Raw genomic sequence first — 18,038 nt, forward strand, 5'->3', positions numbered from 1 at the left:
ATGAAAATAGTTTTCTATGGTATTTGTTTAAATATTATTATTCCAAGTTAACCATTAGTTGTTTTTGTAAAGTACATACATGTGTGTGTATATATATATATATATCCTTTTTTGCCCATGTTGTTGTTGTTTGTAATTAATCACAAGGATACGCAATGGGCTCTTTTTGCTCTGCCCACCACGGGTATAGAAACCCGGATTCTAACGAGGAAAGTCAGCAGATATACATCAGTACCATTGGGGGTTGTTTTGCCTACGAATTAAGTACAGAAACTGAGCCAGCTATCCGATAAGTTTCCAGGTCAGAATGGTGATTTTTTTGTTGTCAAATATAAAGAGAAGCTGTAAAAATTTATTTTGTTTATAGCTGAAAATTCATACTTTATGTTTCTATAACTTAAACTCTTAACTTAGACTAAATAGCATGCACAAAGAATATTTTCTGAAAAATATTCAGGTATTCCTTACGAGGAGTAAATTTTCAAACCAATCGGCTTGTTATGTGCACATGGGTTAAATATTCAGTTCAGAAATCACAATTATGCAGCTTAGTTAACATTTTCCGTGATGACGAGAAAACCCACTTGTAGAGAAAATTATATATGTAAAAAACGGCTGGCATGGTTAGAGAAAACACTATGTAGAGGAGTGCTTTCTCTACCTATACTAGCCGTTTTTTACATATATAATTAGTTAACACTTTAATTTTAAACTACTGACCAGCTCGCCGACCACGTCGCCACGAGGATTTTGTTCTTGTTGTTTAAATAGAAGAACTGGATTCATGGTCAGTTTTTAATACGTCAAACAGCAGCTCAGTGGTAGTATGAAGGCTTATATTTCTGAAAAACTGGTTTCGATACCTGTGGTGAGTAAAGCTTAACTACAAACAAATGAAAAGTTTTTAATGTGCTGAACTTATGGAGAGTGATCAGAGGCGTTATTTCTCGGATCCTGGACTCAAGTCCCAATCCGATACTTTGACCACTAGGCTACACTTATCTCATTCCTCGAGGATAAAACAGCGAAAACAGTTTTAAATGTCTTACATTTTCATCAAATAGGTACGCAGCTAAAGTAGGGAACAATTAATTAAACATTATGTTCTTAAACATATTTCAAATATTTATTAATATTTATTTATCCTTAGGCACAGTTGTTCATATACACGTTATAATAATAATTTATTATTTTTAAGTATAAACTATTCTAAATATAATCGTGACATTCAAAATTACTAATTAAAAAGCAGCGAAGCTAATTTGTTTCTTATATAATAAAACGCTTAGATAATATCTATTTAGGGAGCAATTAGTTGAACCGGCAACAAATTAAGATTCTGTATAGACATTATGGACTGATTTATTCAAACTTTTAATACACTTGGCAAATATCCAACTAATTTTTCAAAGCCCTACGGTTCAGAGTTTTGTGTGCATCAAACTTGAAGCACAAAACCGATTAAATTTTGATTCGTTCTCAAGGTTAATTAAGTATACGATCACTTAAATGTAATTACTAATATATTTTTTTAAATAATTAATTATGAATTAGCTGATATCTTAAGTTTCAGGTACTACTTTGATGCCGTCTTCGTGACTTAATGATTAGCGTGCCAGACTATAAATCTCAGGGCTCCGTGCTTAGGGGTTGGGGGATGTTTTATAAGAGTGACATTCAAACCACGTTATGTTATCAGAGTTACCCAATAGTTGCCAGTAGGATTCAGGAATATATCTTTTTCTGAAAAGAAACTGTAATATTAAATCGTTAGAGTTTTCATCTACCATAAAAAAGGAAGAGTAATTAGGCTTAGGTAATCCTATTAGATGACAGTGATTGATATAGGAGCGCTTCAAATTGAACGCTAGTACGTAATACTTGATTATTTTTTGTTTTATTATATCTTTTTGGCAATTACTGGTGAGGTTATTCATAGTCATATGTCACTGGTCGTTACCATTTTTAGCTGTCTTTTTATTCCGGCACGAAAAACCAAAAGAAGAGCTGACCAGGAAGGTTACGTTTTATTAGTAATTTAATCTGTGAATGATTACCTCCACGTAGTATCTGCTCATTCGTGTTTCTTTATGAATCATTTAAAGCAACTAATAATATATAAAATGTAAGGGCTAAATAAATTAGCTATGATTTGATAACGACAAACAGAAGCTGGTGTAAATAATATATAAATTACAGTTAAACCCTTTATAACAGCGAAACTACCCTTGTTCGTTGCGTTTGTAAAAATAAAATGAAATAAAAACATTTAACTCCGAAATATTACTTTTATGGTTGGAAGTCCGTATTAAAAATAATCAAGTGTTTTCAACATTAAATAAATGTGCTAATGTTTTTTAAGCTCGTACACTTTTCACTGTAGTTCAAATAAATAAAAAGTGTTTTATGTAACAGAAAGAAAAAAAACCATTGAAAAAGTTAAAAGAAATAAAGCATGTGTACGTGTTTGAGGATTAGTTGTTGTAAGGAGGTTTTTAAGATAAGTGTAAAATAGAATAATATAACATGCGCTGGAACTTCCAAGGAATATAACGGAAATGTTTCATTTCTTGGTATATATATATATATATATGTGTGTGTGTGTGTGTATACGTGTGCGCTCTGTATGCATCAGGTGATTCTTCAATCAACGAGTTAAACACCTTCACGTGGTAAGAACAAATACTCATGTAAAAAAAGTAAAACGTATTTACTGTAATACATTTTCATTTCAGTTTAAAGACTTAATAATATCTTGTTCCAAACACGTTCCATTTTAAAAACGATCAATAGTTCAACTATAATAAAAATATGTAACCACTTCATTTGCTCCTAAAAGTTTATCAAGACGTTGTCAGTTAAAAGTAGATTATGTTATCCTTTCTACTGCTTCGTTAGTACTGGAGCACGTGAGACATAAAGATTATGTAGTTCTTCTGATACTCTTCCATAATCAAAGCATGGCTCTGCAAACGACCAGGAAAGTTAGATGTACAACGGCTCGAAACAGAAGAAGAAATATATATCCTTAACCGAATCTTCTTCAAACGTTTTTCTACTACACAAGCCAAATAATGTATGGTTCTCTGGAATGTTCTCCGATTAGACAACGATGAAATTTGGGGTTCGATTCTCCGTGATGAATACAACAGATAGCTCAAAATGGATTTGTTCTAAAAGAAACAAACAAATACTAGTAGATGAAGAAATACAGGAGTTATGAGCGTGGTATCGTCACCAGTAAATTATTGTTACACAACGTACATTATTATAAAATACAACTCATTTAGTGCGATGTTCACAGTGAATAACAATTCTCAACAATTTAGTTGAGTCAGTATATCTCCCCAGATGAGATCTGAGTTCTACTAATGATGATTAAACTGAATACCTAACATCTCACATGGCGACCTGACCTCTAATGATTAAACGTGTTTAGATAGTGCAGTTAGAAGAGAGAACTTCTTACACTACTGTCGTTACTTCTGTGTTGAATTACATGCTGACGATAAGAAGTGCGAAGTATTAAATTTTCTTGCGCGTGAAAGCACGTGCACTTACTTCTACTTTGCATAAACTATTCAGTTGTGTTCCCCTAAATTTTGATACGCTATTAAACTCTTGTTCGTCTGAATTTGTGTCTGCAAATGTAACTGACTTAGCATACGAATCATTTTCATCCAAGCCAGTTTGAACATTCATCTAACAACAATAAACCTTTATGAATACCGTAAGTCATCTGTATGACAAAGACAGCAGAAAAATACAGAGAGAGAAAGATTGAAAGAAACGTTTTGTGTAAACAGAAGCTCTTTCATAAGGTCTTTTGTAACATCTGGGCCTGTAAAGAACTGCTGTCTGTTATTACGTATTTACACTGCTTTCGGTGTTGAACGAGTAGCAAATATTTCATAAAGGATGAACTGATTTATATCTAAAAAGAACCGGTCCAGCACTTCTACTTGGTGAAGCATATTTACTTCATTCTCCAAACCTTTCACTAATACATAACTACTATTACACAATCATGAACGTCTCAATGTTTATAATGTACATGAAAGTAAAAACGCCCAAGTTAAACAGAACAAGCATGAGGCTATACTATTGCATGCTTTCTTTATTAATTTCCTTAAGAAGTTTGTACAAATACGCGTTGATAGAAGTACTTGTTAACTTTAAAACATTTCCAAGATTCTTTGTGATGCGTAAGTTTAAGAAAAAAATGGTTTTCATTGCAACGAGAGAACAAATTGGCGAGTAGCGCCCTCTTCGTAGCCACATCAGTTAGGTCATCTGCAATATTATTAAAGAAGAAAAAAAGTATTTTAATTTCAAGAAAAGACCTTTTCTCAAAATATATTTCTGCTTTTTTTTAAAAAAAATCATTTTATAAATTCGTTTTATACTTAGACATTCAATCAAAAATTTTGATGTGCAACAAATAAATTCTTCTATAAGTTTTTTGGTTCAAGCTAATTATGTACATTCTGCTGTTTGATGAACGAGTCTGTTAGACATTACTTACGTTTTTGTTGTTGTTTGTAGAATACTTTTATTTATTTGAATGAAAAATTAATTTACTTTGGGAGTGTCGAACATTTAATATTCTATACATTGTTATGAATATTGATTGGTGTATGAAAAGTCAGTTAAGAGATTAGATATCAAAGAGAAGAAAGACTAGAATTTCTGGCCTCTTCGTTAGCTGTATCCGTATCGTTGTGGTATAACTATGTCAAAACTTATTCCGGTGAGAGTCATACACTATAAATGGCTAGTGTAGCTTTGTGTGTATATATATATATACACAAAACAAACAGAAAGAAATGCGGGTTAAATGGATTTTTCCCTTTGCCAGCTAGTAACAAGATTGCGATTTAAAATAATTGCGATCTTCAAGTGCCCAAGAATAAATAGCTTAATCCACTCAGTATACTTTTGCTCTCGTCTAACCTTCCACGAATACGGACTAATTACTGTGTCGTAGACAAATGCTTAGTAACCTAGCAAAAAGAAAAAAAAAATCTTATCGCATAATGATTTTAAAGTTTCTACATCTTGGAAACGACTCTAGACAAATAACAGTAGTCTTTCTGTCACTCAAATATCACAAATTATTACAATAAACATGAAGTTCAGTCTAGTGTTCGATTCATCACTTATCATTGTAACTTATGCCTGTTCCGAGGTATTCCACTTCTCCTCAGTAACCCCGGATAAGGACAAATCGAAAGAACAAGTCTGAGTTTTATATATTTGTGTTTTATTTGTGTGGTGTATGCCGCGCTCAACTTATATCTACATAAGACTTGAAGCATTGACGTAGGAAGTGGACTTGGAATTTTTCGGCTTAGGGCACGAAGGACATTTGGTATCTCTTCTCATTCTCCCCTTTCCAATTAAAGCACACACGTATAGTAAAAAGTATAAAGAAATAAACGCAGTAGTAATATAAAAATTCATACCAAAGCTTCCTATGCTTAAAATGAAGTATTTTATTCCTTCACATATAAAAAAAAAACATTAAAATGAACTATGTGCTTTAGGAAATATATATGACACTAACTGGACACAACAAACCTTCATGACAAATTGGGTGAATAATACATCCATAGGAAGCGAAGTAATGGCAAGAAAAAGCCAATAAAAGTCGCGAAACTCAAGATATAACATTACTAATTGTTGTATGTCCAGGTAACTTCTTTGCAGGATATGAATGGTACTGAGGTTTATTAGGTTCACGCAGGCTTACATATATATTTTGAGTTTTGCATTTTGCTATTTTTATGGGAGTTTTAACGTGTTTGTTTTGGTGTTTTTTTTACAACTACATGTAAGTACACAATTTTTATGTCTTAAGATAACCTTTCATTAATCATGAATTTATATAGCTTCCATCCAGAACACGGGTACTCCAGCTAGTACGTCATATAAATATATTTTGAAAACTACTCTTAATTAAGTTCTTTACTTCGAATGTTCGCACAGAGTTGTCTAATATCTAATTGCACTCGCTATTTCTAATTTTTTAAATGATCCACTAGATGGAAGGTAGCTAGTAGATAGATATATTGCGGATACGTGTGTCTGACAGAAATTGCTTGTGTTTTTGATAACAACTAACACTAAGTGCATAATAACAAAATGCGAAAAAAAAATACGAACAATTATTTTGGGAATGTATCGACGGTCTTACCAGAAGGGAGAGGTGAGTTTCGACTGGGGCCTCTATATTAATCCTTTTCGCATCGATTTGTTCTACTGAATTATGTATTCTAAAGATGACTGATATGGGTATTAAAACTTTAATTAAAATAAAGTACAGAACAACGTTTGACCTTCTTAGATCGTTTTAAGGTTAACAAAGAGTGTCAGCAACTGACTCTTGCTGGGCACATGTCTTAAGGACGAGAGTGTAAACGTGTACGAGATTGTAGAGGGCATTGCAGTTGGATGTTAGGCTATTAATTAATATAGGTATAAATGTGTTCTTTTGTACTGGTTCAATTTTGGTTCGAGTTCTTATATAAGTGGGGCTTCCTTGATTATGCATTTGCTTTTATTTGTTTCCCTACTTGGTATGTTGGTATGTATAGTTATGTTGTGCTTATTTGAGTTAACAAGTTGTCTAAAATACAAAGAAATTAATAAAGATTCACTGTGGTGAACAAGTGAAAATTCAAAACACCATACATATAATTACTGTAACGAGATTGTTCTGAAAACTTAACATCAAAGAGTAAATACGATATCACAATCGATTCGATATCCGAAGACAAAATATTTATCAAGGAACAACGACTGCTGTGTGTCTCCCGCTGGTACAGCGGTAAGTCTACGGATTTACAACGCTAAAATAAGGGGTTTGATTCCCCTCGGTAGACTCAGCAGATCGTGCGATGTGGCTTTGCTTTAAGAAATTACACACACGAATGTTGTGAGTTGACTGGATCTTTAACATAAGAACTTCAGAAATTGTAAGATGCTTCGTTAGAAAAGGAAAAAAAACTAGCTAAAATATAACATGCACCATTTCAAGGTAAGGTGTTTAATTGTTAAACAGTTAAAACAGGCCGAACAAAACCTTAGATGTTAAACAACTAAGATAGGCTAAGTTTAATGCAATGTTAAACAGTTACGAACTGCTTCCACTTCGTTGTGGTATTGATTTTTAAACCTCTCAGGAAAAGCCCGAGTGGCAATCTAGGGGCTGAAGAGAAACAATAACAATTTTGAGTCCAGTATTATCAACTCTAATAACTGTAATGAAATATTACGTTCTTAATTATGAAAGTTGTCGAGCTATTTTTATTTCCCTGTCACATGTCTTCGTTTGTTTTTGATCTTAAGAAATATATTGTTGATTCTTTGTTACTTGAGATAAGACATTAGTTGTATAAAGTGTCGATGCGTGCTACTGTGTGTAAGTTTATATTGAGATATAAATGGCATTTCGTACGCACTTACAAATACTAGAGGCACGACCACCCCAGCAGTGCCTTGTGGTACATGAAAAATAGATTTGAAATGCTACTTTAATACTTTTAGGTTGAAGTGAATGAACATGGTTAAAATAAAATAAAAACATAGGACCATGTGAAATATGATATACTCCAAGGTTGCTTAGCTGTAATAAGCTTTCATTATGTGTTTGAAACAGGAAACGATAAACATGGTTGCTTTATACTCCAACTTTAATAACCAATAACGAAGACACAAACCAAGAAGTTTTATTACGTTAGTGAGTGATTCTTCTTTTCCTGACATTACAGGACACAGAAAGCTCCAGTTATAAGATGTAATAAAAACGGTTTTAATGGAATTGTCTAATATATGAGCCCTTATCCATGATATATTATTTATATATGAATAAAAGGCGGAGTCCAATAATAAAACTAGAGTGAACGATGCGTAGTTGAAAATAGTCTAGTGAGATTTGACCAAAAGATAATAGCACAGACAAAGATTATTAGGAATTGTGGAAATTTCCAATGCTGTGAAGAAAAATGGTTCGGGAATATTTTTTACTAAAATATTTACATCATTATCTTAGAGAAGATATAACGTTTACATTTAATTTGTGTTATATAATTTAGTTTTCATTATATCTCTTAGTCAACAGACATGAATTGTTTTCACTCGTAGGACATTTTGCAACATTCTTTGTTTTGTTTTCTTTTCTGTTTCAGAATTTTCCTCACACCTATAAAGGGATTATCTCTGCATATTTATATCTAATTTGGAACTGATACGCTGATAGAGTTACCATAATGTACTCTGACCTGGTCGAATAATTGGATATGATTGTTTTCCCACAAGAAGTCTCGACTCACAACTTCTCAGATTCACATTCTGAACATATTAACCAATTGTCCATACCAGCTCAAGGCAAAACGCATTGAATATGTCATATAAAGTGATTAATAACGGTAATGTTTTTTACTTCACTGAACGTAACCTGTAACTTCAAAAATTAACTGTTTTTTTCTTTGTCGTTGTTCTGTAATTAGCAAAGCGACTTTGAGTTTGGAAAGTTCTCTCATTTAACTGTGATTTCCCTTCATACTAAAAACAATAAATACACCAGAAAAAAAGATCAACTTCATAAGTGAAAGTACTTTTGTAACGAGGCTACTTTCAGAGTATTGGAACCAAATTTATAATAATGCTTCTAGTCCCTCCAATTTATGTGTGTAGTACATATAAAAAAAGTATTTAAAACATTGAATAAACACTGGTATTTCCCTTTAGGTTTTCTCTCGCACTCATAATACAGGCCTGCGAATTTAAACTTCATAAAAGTTGCATTGGTTTCAATAATAGATTTTCCATAATTCAATTACGCGGGTTTCGAAAATAATATATTTTTCTCTCTCACTTGGGGATATTTTTACACATAGGGAAGAAAAAATACTTAGTTAGATCAAACTTACAACAACTTTACCTCAAATATAACAAAATATGTTTGGGTCATACGCACATTATTGTAGAACATGTAAAAGTGTCCAGACAATAAAAATTGTTTTACTATTCTTTGTTTATTCTACAGATCATTGAGTGGCATCACTCTAACACCTGTATTTTATGTAAATAAAGTACCTACCTTGTTCATTATGAAACTTACTTGATTAAATAAGGAACCTATCTTGTTCATTATGAAACTTACTTGATTAAATAAGGAACCTATCTTGTTCATTATGAAACTTACTTGATTAAATAAGAAACCTATCTTGTTCATTATGAAACCTTCTCGTCTAAATAACGAATCTATCTTTTTCATAATGAAACTTATATAAATAAGAGAGATATCATTTTCATAGTGTTTCTTATTTGGCTAAATAAGAATTCAAGACAAAACAAATTCAAATATTGCGATTTGTCTTTATATGGCAGCCTGTCCTCTGAACCCTTTCCAATAATTCCACATCTTTCCTAAGGTAAGGAACCCAAAAGTGAAAATAGTACTTCTACTGTGGCCTAACTAGTAAAATATACAATGAAATTATAACCTATTTAGACTTTTATTCTATATTTCTGTAGATATAATCTAAAATACTATTTGCTCTTCCACTAGCAACAGCACATTGTTTGGGTAACTTTGATGTTTCTCTTTTATGATATTGGTAACGTTAATCCCATCAAGACTATACTAATGATTCACTTTTTGATATCTCACGTCCATTACCTTGTGTTTATTAAAAGTTAAAGCCATTTTCCCTCTATTCGCCAATTTGACAAATAATTCAAATCCTTTTCTAAATCATCAGCATCCCTCTCACAGCTAGCAACGACCAAATCTTAAATATCATCATCAGATAAATGATTTATTGCCCTCTCTTTCATTTATGTTACTGATGTAAATTAAAAAGAGCAACGGTCTTAATACTGAGTCCTGAGGTACTTAACTCCTGACGTCTTTGTACTTGTAGCTACCTGTCGCATAAGATTCATGCCCATAACGAAAATTTAATACTTTAATTTTTAAATATTTCAACATGTCTTCAGTATCTCCAAATAATTTAGTTTCTCATTTCACAGTAGATAATTCGTGTATTATCCCTTCAAAATTTACTTTGTTTAAAAAATAATTGTAACCAGCATCTCATTTTTCGTTATTCCCATATGCAGCAAACCTTCAAATCTCATTGTCCATTGGTCACTTGCAACCAGATAATCCATTGTCTCTTCCATATCAACCATTTCTATATTAGAAGGCAACAATAGATCTAAAATACATTGTTCCTAGTTCGTTTTTATTCAGTTACTGAACAAAATCATTCAGATCAATTTCTGAAAAACTGTCTTCCTCATCATTTGACCCTAATATTTCACGATCGATATGCCTAAATTAAAATACCTCATAATTATAACATCATTAATAAATTAATTATTCATTTCACTGTAGAGTTCCTTATTAATTTCACCAGTTTCATCTAATAGTCTATAACAAAATCCTACTAAAACCTTTCTCCTATTATAACCACTAAAAGAAAACACAAACAGATTCAACCTCATTGCTGTTGGATTTTACACCCTCAGCTTTTAGAGACTATAACTTACATTTTACATAAGAATTCACCAAAATCCTATTCATAATTACCTATCTCTATTAAACAACCTAAAATTCTGTATTTTAAAGAAACTCTTCTCATTAAAACTGTAGACATTTAGTAATGATTCATTTATATCTATTATATCAAAAGTTTCTGTTCCAACTTGTGCTCTAAGTTCATACGCTATAGTTCTTACACTTTTAGCACTACAAAAATAACAGGTTATTTTACCATTAAAACACAATTAAAACTACCTTTATACCTTGTATCAACACTATAACCATCTCCAAGTCTTATAATGTATTCATTATTCTGGCCCTTTCTTCTGTATAATCCTACTTTAAAATTGCTTGTGGCATTCAAAAGTGGTTTTTCTGCTATATTGCGTGTTGTCTGCTGGTAACATGTTAAATATATAGGATGTTGGAGTCCAACTGTAGAAACAACCATGAAAATAATAGATATAATGTCTAACACACTTCCTAACTGTTCTGTGACGTAAACCAAACAAGACAGAATAAACTAAATTCTTACCATGCTTTTCTATCTTGATGTCAGTAAAAAAACGAATTCGAACATCGTCTGGAGCCATGAGACACTGAAAAGAAAGTCAACCTGGTATTTTTCATACATGAAACAATAAACTGCAACCAAATCGAAAAAAATCAGAAAAAGAAGTTCCCACTGTCGTTCGAAACTAAAGCTGTGCAGAAAAAAACAAACTATAGGAGTCCATGTTTACTTCTGAAAAACCTTTTGGTAAGAATAAAACAAATAACGAATTTAATAAAACGTTTTATGTAGGGTTTTCAGTTCTGAAGACTAAAACGATCTTGAATACTCTTGATAAATGGTGTGGTTATCGAATTATGTCATGCTATACATTTAGTACACACTGAACTGTACATTGCATCTTTGGACGTATAGAATTGTGCATTATATTAGTGTACGTATAAGACCGTGAATACGTTCGGTTGTTATTATATCAGTTTAAATAATGAATTGTTTGTTATAGAAGCATATGAAATAAACAGTAAAGGTTAGCAGTTATTTGTTAGGGCAGTGTAAGTATCGGATAGAGTAACGCAAAATAATTCTATAGAATGGAATATCGTTTTTGTGAATTCCTATTACGTTCATTACATATTTGTTTATAAACGTATCTGTAGTGGTATACAGTTGTTGTTTTTGAATTAAGAACAAAGCTACACCATGGGCTGCCTGAGCTCTGCCCACAACGGTTATCAATACTCGGTTTCTCGCGCTGTAACTCCGCAGACATACCGCTGCGCTCAATAGTAACGTGGTATTGGAATCTCGTAGTTTTCTAAGTTTGTATGGACAAATCTTGTTTCCTCTTAAAACTATTTATTCATTCTAATAATCTTCTAGTAGAATTTTTGTTTCTGTCGTGGTTATTCGTTTTTCTTATTAAATGTATGTTTTACTTCTTTTGCAATTTCCTTTCTAAACTGTAAAACTGCGTGTACTTGGACTGTACGATGTAAGTACACTTTTCTTCAGAGATGCTGTTCAAGGAATCCTGCTATTTATGAGTGTTGAGGTGTGTAAGTTAGTTGATCGTACCCACTACGATGCATATATTGACTGTATTACTAAAAACATGCGCATATCATAAGAATGCAAGGCTGCACTGAGTACAAGGTACGTCTCGCTTGAATCCGCACTGAAGGTTTTAATCAATCATAATCGGCCACAGCAGACATTAAGAGCGGTAACTAACAATATGTATTAATAACGTTCTCCCAGTGTGTATTAACAACTCCAGAGACAGTCTTATAAATATATCTCATTATATGTTGATTATTTAGGATAGCAGTCTGGATATTCAGTCTGCGTGCACGTACACATTCAATTCAGTGGTCAAGATTAGGTAGTTAGTTAGTTATCACCATTAGATTCCATCAAAGTACATAGGGCCGCAATCGCTTGCGGATTCTTCAACAGGTATTTAAGTGAGTAGGTTGTTAGCCCACTGCACCGAGCCGTCCCTAATTTAGTAGTGTAAGACTAGAGGGAAGGCAGCTAGTCATCACCACCCACCGCCAACTCTTGGGCTACTCTTTTACCAACGAATAGTGGGATTGACCGTTACATTATAACGCCCCCACGGCTGGGAGGGCAAGCATGTTTGGTGCGACGCGGGCGCGAACCCGCGACCCTCGGATTACGAGTCGCACGCCTTACGCGCTTGGCCATGCTAGGCCAGTGGTCAAGATTAGCTACCTTTATAGAAATGTTAAGCACGTTAATATGTCTGAAACGAAAAGAAGAAAAGCAAGTCAAACTTAAAATATCCATACAAGTATCTTGAGTGCTTAAAGTTATACTTGCGCGATCTTTCACATCGTTCTTCAGAAATAAAAAAAGGTAAGTTACGTTAAAATTACCTGTCAGAACCATAACATTGGCTACTAATTTCAACAAGCATAATCAGTTATACATTTTCAACCAATACCAGAAAGATTATTCTACTCAAAGACTCTGAGGCTAGCGAAGATGATTATACTCAAGGATTCTGAGGTCATTTGATGATACAACAAGATCAGAAAGGTTATTCTACTCAAGGATTCTGAGGTTAGTTGATGGTACAACAAAACAAGAAAGGTTATTCTACTCAAGGATTCTAAGGTTAGTTGATAATACAAAAGACCAGGAAGGTTATTCTACTCAAGGGCTCCGAGGCTGGTTGATGATCGAATAAGAGAGCTCTGAAGTCAGAAGATACACGAAGAGTACAAACAACTTGGGATTCTAGAAAAACTTCTTTGATTCGGAGGTTAAAGATAATCAGTGAGAGTCCAACAAAACAAACAATATGGATGTCCTAGACATAATTGCTGTGTCTGAAGTGAAATAGTGACTAAGATCAAATTATAATGAAATAAAACAAGTAATTCGAACGCCCGGATAATTCAACCGTTTTTTTTAGGTTAAATGATAATAAGACTGTTATGTAAGTGCATTGCAACGTAACAATAAAACTGTACTTTTTACTGGTACCATTAAAATATGATAAGCAAGGATTTGAATTTAATTAAAGTTCACAAGTCCTAAAATTCATGCACTTCAAAACTTCCACTGCTAATTTAACGAGAAAGATTATCTAAATGACTATAGTCACTGCAATCAACATTAGGGCTGTTAATGTTACATTTTAAGTGCAGTCTTCGTAAAACACTCAGTGCAAATAGCTTATTATACAGCTTTGCGGTTAAACAGAAACACAACAAAAATTATCAAATCAATTTCAATTGAACAATTAGAACATTGTTGCTGATTGGACAATTGATAAATCCATTGTGAGAACAATACTACTGGGCAGCCTAGCTTCATTATATTACAACTGTTCAGTAAGGTATTCGTTGTTGTGTTGCTAATGGAAAATAAACGTGTAATGATATTTAGTTACTGTTGATATATAGTACGTGAAAGTTATGCCACGTATCATGTAAGAACTATAAGAAAACTGACATCACTCTATGAACTTGTAATCAAACGTTTGAAAGTAAATCGTGTGATTATGGTTATATATACGTGTATATATGGGCTCGTGGTACTAAAAGTCCAGCGTAAAACTTTGTATGCTCGTTTCAGAATGAGATGGCGTTTGCTAATTGAGGTTTGTTTTATTAGTCACCTTCATATTACTAGGGATAGTCGTATTATATGATGGAGTCACTGGTCAGCCGTAACGTAAACATCTTAGTTATGTTTTGCTGTTAATTATTGTGCATTGTCAATAACACATAAATATTTCTAAATCTAATTTGTTTCTTGATCTCCAGTGTTGGCCCACTCTATAGTATTGGTTCAGAATCGAAATGCACTGCTGCATATACAACCTCTTTATTGCATTACCTTATTTATGTAAGTAAAACGCACATGTAAGTAACATAAACAGTTAAAGAAGATATTCATCTTATTTTATAATAATAATAGTTTTACAGGTTAGTTCCTTAGAGCAATTGTCCTCAATCTTCAGTTTCTTGACAACAGTCAGTTTTGCAAACTTAATACTCTAACATTTGGAGTTCAGTTCCCGTGGTGCAAACAGTGTATAGTCCAAACAAGCAAACTCAATTCTCAAACATTTTAGTGACTGACCCCTTTCTTCTTGTCTATGGTACTTGACGCCCCGTCGTACATACATATACTGGTAGAAAATACACAAAAACAGCACTAACAATCAATATTAGGAATATTCATTCTGACTTTCCAAAAGTTTTCTTTTATGAGCCTTCTCACGACCCCATCCTCTCAAAATACGGTTCCCAAATTTGAGAACCACTGTTGTGTAAGATAACCTGTTGCTAAGTAGCAGCTAATTTTCCAGAAGACGATCTGTTGCTAAGTAACAACTAATTTCCAGAGTATAATCTATTGCTAATAGCAGCTAACCATCCAGATGATAATCTGTTGCGAAGAAGCAGCTAGCTTACCGGAGGATAATCTGTTGCTGAGTAACAGCTAACCATCCAGATGATAATCTGTTGCTAAGTAGCAGCTAACGTACCAGAGGATAGTGTGTTGCTGAGTACCAGCTAACTTTCCACAGACAGTCCATTGCTAAAGAGCAAATAACTTTCAAAAGAATAGTGTGTCGCTAAATAGTAGCTAACTTACCAGAAGATAATCTGTCGCTAAGTAAAACCTGATTACTAGAATTTTTTTAAAATGACAATAATTTATTCACAGTCAATTAAAATACATATACTGAAGTAAGAGACATCAAGCGTGGTAATACCTTATGGCAGTTCTGCTCATTGAGGAACAATTCCAGCACAATTATCAGTAGTAAATAGATATTGTTGTTTGCACGATTAATAAATTCTTTATGAAAACAGAGCCAAATGTCGCCTCCACCGTTTTGCAGTCTGAATGTTAATCTGATATTTCACGGTTCGTTTTCCATTCCGCAAAATCGCGTTCGACACTTGAGAGTCATGAGTGCGTTAAAAGAGTGACAGTCAACATCTACTGTTCTATTATGATAGTCCAAGAGCTGATGATCGGTGTATTTGATAAAGTGTCTCTCTTTAGTCTAACAGTTCAAAATTAACTATGAATTAAAACATTTTAGTTAATCACTTCAGTGAAACACATGCATAGAAGCAGGTAGCCTAAAAACAGCCCCAGGACAATCCTCTTCAATACAAGGCATGCTTAATTCGATACTTACATTCAAATCTGCTATTGGAGGCCTAATTATTAATTTATATTACATAACGGCCCGGCATGACCAGGTGGTCAAGGCACTCGACTCATAATCTGAGGGTTGTGGGTTCGAATCCCCGTCACACCAAACATGCTCGCTCTTTCAGCCGTGAAGACGTTAAAAAGTGACGGTCAAACTCACTATTCGTTGGTAAAAGAGTAGCCCAAGTGTTGGCGGTGGATGATGATGAGTAACTGTCTTTCTTCTAGTTTTACACTGTTAAATTAGGGACGGCTAACGCAGATAGGCCTCGAGTAGCTTTGCGCAAAATTCAAAACAAACAATGTTACAAGACACGTTTCCAGATCTAATTCTGATACACGTAACGTGGACATTATGCTTTGAAAACATTTTATATTATTTAGATACTATTAAAATAAACCTGTTCAATGCTTGAGTATTCAATATTTGCTCTTACTTAGTCACTAGTTTATTTACAGAAAATATTTCATGTACATTTTTCAGAAATAGCGTATGGACAAAACTTTGTTTTTACATGTGCGCTCAAACAATAATTTTCAATGAAATATTTAGGTATCTTGAGCTATATTAAGAATGCTTAGATATTATAGAATAGATTCGATTCAATTAGTAGGTTGACAAATAACTGAATTTATTTATTGGTAGTCCATTATTGCTATCAAAACTTGGATCATACGCTTAGCGTAGATGGGAACCAACTCAATTGTGTTACCACAAAAAAAATCTTAGAATAATGGTAAATAGGTCAATCAAGCGATTGATTGTTATGTTTCAAGCTTATAGAATTACTGGGTTTACTAATAGACATACTGTTTATAACTCAAAATAGTTTCTATTTATAAATCTACAGTTAGACTTTACTCGGAATATTTTATACAGATTTATTTTATGTTATATTTATATTATATATATATATATATATAAAGGATATTTTATTACTGGAAAGGGACTGAGAGACGGGCTACTAAGATGAGTTTTGTAAGGAAGGGTTTACTTACAAGAATATATTAAGATCTTTTAATTTGTTTTCTCTTTAAAAAGAGAAGGGTAACAGATGAACTTACTAAACTTGAAATTGATAACATAACAGGCCATGAAATATTTATGTTATGTTTTGAAAACAACGGGACGAGAGGGCATAAGTCTTATATTTGGAAAAATCTGGACAGTGAAGAAAATTCTATTTTTCTGATAGGAAATGCTGGCTTATAAAGCAAGCATTTTGCAATTATGAAAACTGCCACTTAACAGGAGTCAAAAAAACAAGAATCGATTTGAAAAAATAGTAAAGAGCGGGTTGAAATTTTACTTTTCTGAAGGATGTGTGTACATGTTTGAATGCAGTTAGGCACAAAGTTACACAATAGGCCATCTTTGCTCTACCCACCACGTATATCAAAAACCGGTCTTTAGCGATGTAAGTCTGCAGACATCCTGCTGTGCCACTTAGAGGGCATGGAGAACTTTAGAGAATCAAGTAGTTTTTTGTTATTCAAAGCTTCTAGAATAAATTTATCTTAAATTATAAATGGTATTTTTTCATAAAATTACGGTTTTGCACCGAAAGATCTCAAACATCTATTATTAACAGTGTGTGAAATATCAAATTTAGCCTGCATTTTTTGTTGTTAAGTGTTGAACGCTGAAACTTGGTGAAACACTGACAACAAAAGAGTTCTAATGTTTAGTGTTAAAACATCACGATAAACTTCAAATGGTTATGTTATCACAACCTCTTAACACGTCTTTTATGGATTTAAACTAAAAGCTGTGACTAAGAACATAATTTAACACTGATATTTCTGCCTGCTACTATACAACGGACACAGAAGACAGTCTCGTGATAAAATAGAAGAAATGTAAAATAAAAGTGAAATATTTTCTTTGTAGATTGATTTTTTATCACAATTTTCAAATCTTTTCGGTTACGATTTATCTTACAATGGTGTTTCTTTGTTATGTTAAGCCATTTTTATGAGCTTTTTGTGGTAAATATTTATGCAAAAACGGCTCGTTTGGGTTGAGAAAATATTTTTACATAGAAGAGCGAATAACGTTTCGACCTTCATCGTTCATCGTCAGTATAATTTGGGATGAATTTCCTATAGTATTCTACTAACCATAGAAAGGAGCTGACTTTTGCTAGGTCGTAAAAGCTGGTGTGTCTTGTATGTGGATTAAATTCCTCTCTTCTATGGTTACCATTCGACCACCCACTTTGTGTCCAACAAAGCCCAGCACAGAATAGCTGATGTAGCACTTGA

At 33.1% G+C, this 18,038-nt stretch overlaps 1 long non-coding RNA gene across 4 annotated transcripts in view; it reads right to left on the reverse strand.

The window, feature by feature from the left end:
• Positions 1 to 2,697: 2,697 nt before the first annotated feature.
• The window catches only part of LOC143255576 (uncharacterized), a 188,677-nt gene continuing 173,336 nt past the window's right edge, over positions 2,698 to 18,038 (reverse strand). For 3 of the 4 annotated variants that reach the window (XR_013030722.1, XR_013030723.1, XR_013030724.1), the window contains exons 3-4: positions 11,088 to 11,151; positions 2,698 to 3,173 (exon numbers count right to left, since the gene is read on the reverse strand). This is a non-coding gene — a long non-coding RNA (uncharacterized LOC143255576). Of the gene's footprint in view, positions 3,174 to 4,074; positions 4,294 to 11,087; positions 11,152 to 18,038 lie in introns of those variants that run through there. The other variant, XR_013030725.1, reaches the window with a different exon arrangement.

The sequence above is a fragment of the Tachypleus tridentatus genome, chromosome 7, assembly GCF_004210375.1.
Source record: "Tachypleus tridentatus isolate NWPU-2018 chromosome 7, ASM421037v1, whole genome shotgun sequence".
NCBI lineage: Eukaryota > Metazoa > Arthropoda > Merostomata > Xiphosura > Limulidae > Tachypleus > Tachypleus tridentatus.